Source organism: Fundulus heteroclitus, chromosome 24 (genome assembly GCF_011125445.2).
Source record: "Fundulus heteroclitus isolate FHET01 chromosome 24, MU-UCD_Fhet_4.1, whole genome shotgun sequence".
NCBI classification, from domain to species: domain Eukaryota; kingdom Metazoa; phylum Chordata; class Actinopteri; order Cyprinodontiformes; family Fundulidae; genus Fundulus; species Fundulus heteroclitus.
Window position 1 is genome coordinate 14,392,565 of NC_046384.1, and position 7,328 is coordinate 14,399,892.

Below are 7,328 nucleotides of genomic sequence, written 5' to 3' on the forward strand. Positions count from 1 at the left end.
GTTAAATAATACAGATTGATAGGATGTAGCTCCCTTAGCAAAAAGTAGCATACTTGAAGTTAATTTAATTAAGTATACTTAAGGATAAGTATAATCTTAAATCTTAGTATTAATGTACTTAGTCTTAGACTTCTGTTTATACTTTTCAGCACAAGTCAATATACTATTGTTAAGTATATGAAATATAGTTTATGAAAAACTGCCTCATTTTAAGTATGAATTAATTATACTCATAGTACACTTGAATAAACTTTTTGCTAAGGGATAGGATAAATGAAAGCAGCAGAAAGGTCGCATTGGTAAGAAAGGGTTCACAGTAGGAGTTCATGCCTACTATACATGATATTTGTGTCTAAAGAAAGCTGTTAAGATTTTTTTTCAAACTTGTCACAGTTGTCAGCTCTGATGCCGAATGGATAAAAAAAAAACTATCATCCAGAAAGTACTTATTTATTTTTCTGAGCAACACAACGTAGACATATGATTATTATTCAAGTCCAAAAGTCAACAGATAGCAGCACAAAAAGATCCTTTTAAAATTATAGTCTTAGCCTTTGTTTACTCTCAGCCTATCTAAAGGGAAGTGGACAGATCAGGCTTTTCGATATTTGACCTATTCTGATTTTTCCCCTCAACTTCCAAAAAAAAGGAAGTTACAAAAACAATTTACCATGTGATGCACGGCAAATGGTACATACAGTGCCTGGCAAATGTATTTAAACTCCTTAAACCATTCCTCATTTCACTTATGCAACCACAAACTGCAATGTATTTCAATGGGATTCTATTTTGGTTGAAGTTGAATGAATCATTAACCTTCCCCTTCACCTGTTGCACAAGTACGGTGCAGAGACAATCCCTAGTTTTGTTCCTTGCAAGTTTGCTGTAATGTTGTCTAGGGGTATTCTCTCATATGCACCCTTCAAATATTAATTTTCATATTTACATACACTTGGTTTCATGGGGGGGCGGGGGGGCTCTGGTCACAAATGATGGAGAGGGCAGTCTATTTTGGTTTCTGAAGAATATGGAGCCGTACCAACAAATGAAGGTGAAGGTAAGGCTGGATTCAACAAAACAAGAATAAAAACGAATGCATAATTCCTGTATTATAACAATAAAACCAAACTAATTGCCACTTAATGCCTTGTATTGCAAAGAGGCATCACAGATTTAGCTGTCCAACTAATGCAAATATTTCAGAGCCTAAGGTGCATGTAAACATATCTAGAAATAATTAGCTAAATAATGGACATTCCTTTTTCAGTGGCACTAAACGTTCTAGTACTTTTGTGCAGGATCGGCCAGTGTCTTCTCTAAGGCTGTATTTGTTTATGAATAATTCACCTAGGCAACATGATTGGCTAGGAATACTAAATGCCCTTTCTCCCTTGATATTTGGTATTTGTGTGCTAAAGTTGGAGAAAAACACCAGCCCTCCCTTTCATACTGTTGGCCTGTAAATGCCTCTAACAATTTAGGCCACCTGAAGCAGCTCTAAGCATGTTTAACGTGCTGTGTCATTGCCTGTGCTCAATCAGCAGAGCATTTATAGCTTCAGTAAAGCAATGCAGTTTGTTGCCAACGGTCTGGTCTATGGACTTCATTCATAAAAATCACATTCCAGTGCTCTAACATATTAGGCAACATTATTTGCAGTATAAATCACATACAAAAATAATGGACCTTGTGGTGTGAGCAGTGCAGACGCGCAGTCATGCATGTCTGGGCTCCAGACTCCTGGATCATGCAGTCATCTCATGAAAAGAGTAACCCATTTGTTTTTGCAATCTGAAATTAATTATACTCTTCATGCTTTCTGAGAACTGTAACCTTGATAAACTGCTAAGAGTACCGGCAACCAGTGAGTTTGATTTTTTTAAATCACTGCCCATTTTACTAACTGGAAATGGAGCTTGGGCTTTAAGTCAGGTTGCTGAGATGCTCGGTTTATCCATCTATAAACATGGTAAACATGACGGCTCTCCTGTTCCAACAACCTTCCTAAATTTGTCTGCGCTAATCTCTAGGAGCTGCTGGTTCTTCTAGCTCTTGTAATTTTTTTTTTACAACTGGTTTGTTTCACACTGCATTATTTAAGATCCAAGGACTATGTCCAGAGAATTAAACACCCCCACATCCCATACACTTAGGCCCATAAACATGTGGACAGAGAAGATTATCTATTTTTTTTTAACAATCCCTTCATTTTAGGAGCCCAACAGTAACTGGACATATTAAACAAATGAAGATAAAATGACCATTTCTAATAGTGGAAAACTGTGCAAAATGTATGGTCAAAAAAAGTGCAAAATGTATTCAGAGCCACCTAATAACATATAGTATGGGGAAGTTGTGTTGAAAACTGTATTACACCTCCAGCCCAACAGGTGGCAGTAATAAGAAAACAAGGGAATCACCAGTTGTTCCAGCCCTTGCATCGTTTTTAACTTCTGTTGCCTAGCAATCCGTGACAGCAAAGCACAGAGATGTGAAGCTGCAAAAATTGAGTGTGAACTATTGCTCCTTTCTTTGGTTCATTTAATACTTGAGGAACTCCAGTGGTTTTACTGTCATCGCAGGCAAGAGATAAAGATGAGCGAATTATTGATTTCCTCTCCCGCTCACACATTAAAGTTAAACAAAACTATATGGTTTTGAAGCTGGACTTTAATCTCAGCCAAACTTAATAAACCCCGGTGTTATTTTGGCTGTATGTTTTGGGTCACTGTTTATCTATATTGTGAAACGCCGCCCCAATCAGTTGACTGCATTTAGCTGGATTTGAGAAGAAAGTTAGTCTCTGAAAACCTCAGATTTCATTCTGCTACTTCTGTCCTTACTCACATCACCAATAAAAACTAGTGACCCACTGCTGCACACACAGCATATGGCCATGTTTTACAGATAATATGATATGCTTCAAATCATGAGCTGTTTCATGCCTTCTCTACACTTTCTTCTTACCATTGATCTGGTGGAGGAAATTCCAAAGAAGGTCCTTCCATACCTCCGCTGGCTTTTTTTTTTTTTAGATGTTTTTAATAAAGTCCAATGTAGCCTTTCTGTTTTTGAGGCTCAGGAATGGCTTGCACCTTGCAGTGAATCGTATTTATTTTTATACAGACTTGTATTTATGATTAAACTTGGATATTGACACGTCTACCTCCTGCAAAGTGTTGTTAGAAAAAACTAGCTAAAACCCTCCATAAACCATAACCACAACCATAAACCATATAATACCCCAAGCTATATACATAAAATCCTAAACCAATGATAAATAGAAACCCCATAAACCACTAAACAGTTTAATCTTGGCTCCCATATATATGTTCCCTGCCTTGGTCCAACCTGGAACCTTCTTAGAGCACTCGTTTCTGCATGGGCCTCTTTTAGGCCACGGACCTGGACACAACAATGTCCATTGTATCGTTATAATTGAAAAATTTTAGTAAACAGTCTAGTGACTGTTTTAATGCGTACCATTATTTGCAAGGATAAAAAAAGGCATTAAAACCCAACTTTAAAATATTGCATTTGAAAACCATAGGATTAATCTTTATGCAGATGATATACTGCATTAACTATTAAGTGTTAACCACTGTCTTAAATGTTTTTTAAATGTGGTTTAAGTTGACAATGTTCTTTTGCCATTTATAATATTTTGCCCTAGCAAACAGTATTATTAAAATACACCAAAAATCAAACGGTCATGTTTATAAAATTGGAATCTATCAACTAAGAATAAACTGTCTAAAGTGAAGCGATCACAACAAGTTACCCCTTTGTAACCCTTTATATCCTATTTTAACCTTACCATCTATTGTTCTTGCCAAAAGCTATTTAAAGGGCCACTAGAACAAGATATCCAGTTCTGTCGATTTGCAGGTTATCTTTATGGTTATAGCGATATGTGTCTGAGATAAGCTAAAGGCTGCTAAAATTATAGGTCAGGTCACACAATCAAAGGTGATGATTAAACACGGGGATATAGCTCTTAACCCACATTTTTAAACCAAAGGAAAGCATAAGCTACAACCATACATAAAAACAAACGGCAAATAATTGCTTCCATATACAAGAGTTTAAACTGTGAGAGGTTTTAACTAATACACTCTCCTCACTCTCTGATGTTCTCACTTTTATTAAACAAAGCAGCGCTGTCACTTATTCACACCCCTTAAAATTCCTACAAAATTAATGTAATGTAAAATTAAATTTGTGCTTTTACTCACTGTGAAAACAGCTAATCATCAGTTCATCTTTCAACATGATAATGATCCAAATCAAACAAATCAGCACAAAAATAGTGCACCAGACAATAGAAAACTGCTAAGTAAAAAGATTTACTTAGAGTTTTCTTAACTTAAAACACAAAGAAACAAATTTGATAGTGCTGTATGTGGCACAAAACTGAAGCAATCTTTCTAGAAAATATAAAGTACTTTTTATATTGATTAAATTCATGTTAAAACTCTAAAGTGAAAGTATCAAAAGTGTAACCATGTAAATCTTTAAAGAGTTGTGCTATCAGCTTTAATTAAGTCACAAAAGCACAAATTCAACATCCAAGAAGAAGAAAACAAGGACTTACTGCATTGTAAAAAAATTCCTTCTACTGCTTAAGTCTGTAATTAACTACCAACACAAATTTATGTCAGTTTATTTCAGGCATGTTCATTAGTTAGAAACTTTGCACAAAGGAAGTCAGGATGGTAAAGGTCAAGAGCCAGTAAGTGGTAAAAGGTCTCAACAATGCACAAATTCCCCAGCTGCAAGTGTGCTCTCGACACGCAGCCTCTCCAAATGCAAACGGCTGAATTCCCAGGGGTCAAATAACCCCCCCAGCATCAGGAGTCCTGTAATACAGTCTCTATTGTTCTGCCTTAAAAAAGAAACCCACTAGCCTCTGTAAAGGCATGTAACTCAAGTAATGTGTAACCATGTAGACTCTCCGAGTGCTTTATGGATAGTTTTATAGGTGTCTGGTACCAACCCTCCTTTAGCATGACTGTTGTGCTTTACAGCCTCATGTTTAGCAAAAAAAGGAAGTAAAAACTTTAGATTTTACAGTGACACAAATTCAGCCATGAATTCTGTTTATTTTTTTCTACTAAATTTCACATAAAGATGCACAATCAAAAATCCTAGCTCTAGTTGTGTTAAAGAAACAATAGGCAGAAGAAAAATGCAGACTTACGTTACTCTCAAGATGCAACAATTTTTCCTGTTGCGCAAAAGTTGGAGGCTGTGAGCTTATTATTTGTTCGGACAACCATTTCTGTGTCGGTTTGATAATTTTGTTCTGAGTTTGGATCATTATCCTACTGAAAGACCCACTGATGCCTTTTGCTTTTTGTAATTCTTTTTCTGGATTTTTGTGACACTAGTGGCTCATTTTGTCAAAGTAGGCTGACAGGAAAGGGGGTTTGAGAGAGGGGGGAAGACATGCGGTGAAGGACCTCAATGCCATAGGAAGCTAATGCTGCAGAGCTGGTTTACGACACATTTACACACACTCTTTTGCACATACTGAAAAATCTTTCTCTCTGACCCCATGTATGTCGCATATGTCCCAAAGCAACAGAACTGACGCAAAAGATAATCTAATATATTTCAAGAATGGTCCAACAATAAAATTGTTATTTTCACACAGCATCCTTTTTTGTAATGATGAAGACTCCCTTATCTCAGCATGCTGGATCCTAAAAGTGCAACTTATGTCTTGACCTATTTCTGAATGACTTGGCTAATAATTATCTGACCACCTGGGAACACTCATTGCATTCTCTGATGATTTGTTGAAACTGAAATTTGAACAATGAATGAACGTAATGGCAGAAGAAATGTACTCCGCTAAACACTGAATTTCACAACATTAATCCGTACACAAAAGCACCTTTCAGACCAGAAATGCATCAAAAGCAACATCCATTCTTCAAAGACGTGAAAGGGCTTAATATTCAAATCTTCTCACATTTTTACCTGAGCAACAGATGTTTCTTAGTACATTAATGTACGTGGCAAGATAAGGGATAGATAGATTTCCACTCCTTAAACCATGAGCTGAATAAAAATTCAGCAAATGTGGTTTAGTATTTGTAGTTAAAGGCATTTTAGTAGCCTTAAACCTAAATGTAATCCACCTTGGGATAATGATCACTTACTGCAGATCTAAAAGTTTTAGCTTTAGTTTAGACCAGAGATTTTAGCCTAGACACAACCGTTTAGACATTGTTTAGACATATCTACAAACATAAAATCCTCACTGAGCAGTCAGCTGTTGGTAATAATGATCATATAATACCTCAGTGTAATGTTTTAATTGCATCTGTGTGAGCGAACAACAAACGTGTGTGTGTGAGGACGTTATGAGATGGAAGGTGACTTGAAGAGTAGGTGTCAGGTTTACCTTGTTTCCTGGCCTGGTTGTTACAGACAAGATACCAGACACCTGCCAATTGGCTCACTGTGACCCGATCTGGCTGCCGGCTGCAAGTTAACAAGCCCATGCAGACACATTCTTTACAAGAGATTACTGTGGCCACAGCGAAACCATTGCAGCGAACAGGAAATTAGACAAACATGACCAGACTCTGGCTCCGAAAAATGCATATTTGCATTTCCTGGTTCTTACCGGATTTAAATATAATAAATTAATAAGCATGCAAAGAGACTTCACGATCAGACAAGGGTAGGGCTATTTTAGAAGGATGGATACAAGACCATTGTTTTAATTAGGGTAAAATCATTTAACGCAATAACTGAGATTACACACAATGAGCTATTGTATGGCAGATTTAGCCTTTATGAAAGAGTGGCAGGAAGAAAACATGAAAGGAGTCCTGTTTATGCCCTGCTAGACACCATGTGGTGGGCCAACAAATGTCAGATGACACCAAACTTGAACTTACAGAAGTAAGTGGTGGAAACTAACACTGATCACTCTAAACACACCATTCCTACTGAGAAACACGGTGGCAGCAGCATCATGGACTGAAGCTAATCAGAGTTGTTGGGAGGACAATCTGTTAAAGGCTGAAAAAGGCTTTTAAATCATACCATTCCTAAAGAGCAAAACCTGGAGTTTTCTACAGCTGTGTGGAATAAAGGGTACCATAGTGGCACACCCCTCCCCCACCTATTGCTGCACATTGATGGTCAGCAGTCTGAAAGAAAGCCAGAAATTTGCGTACTAAAGAAAAATTCAGCTTTTTAGGAAATATTTTAGAGAACCATGGCGTGAAAACTAAAGCAGTTAATCCATCGCTGTTATGAAGATGAAACTGCAATCAGCAGGCTACCTGAGTAAGAAGCTAATATCTGGT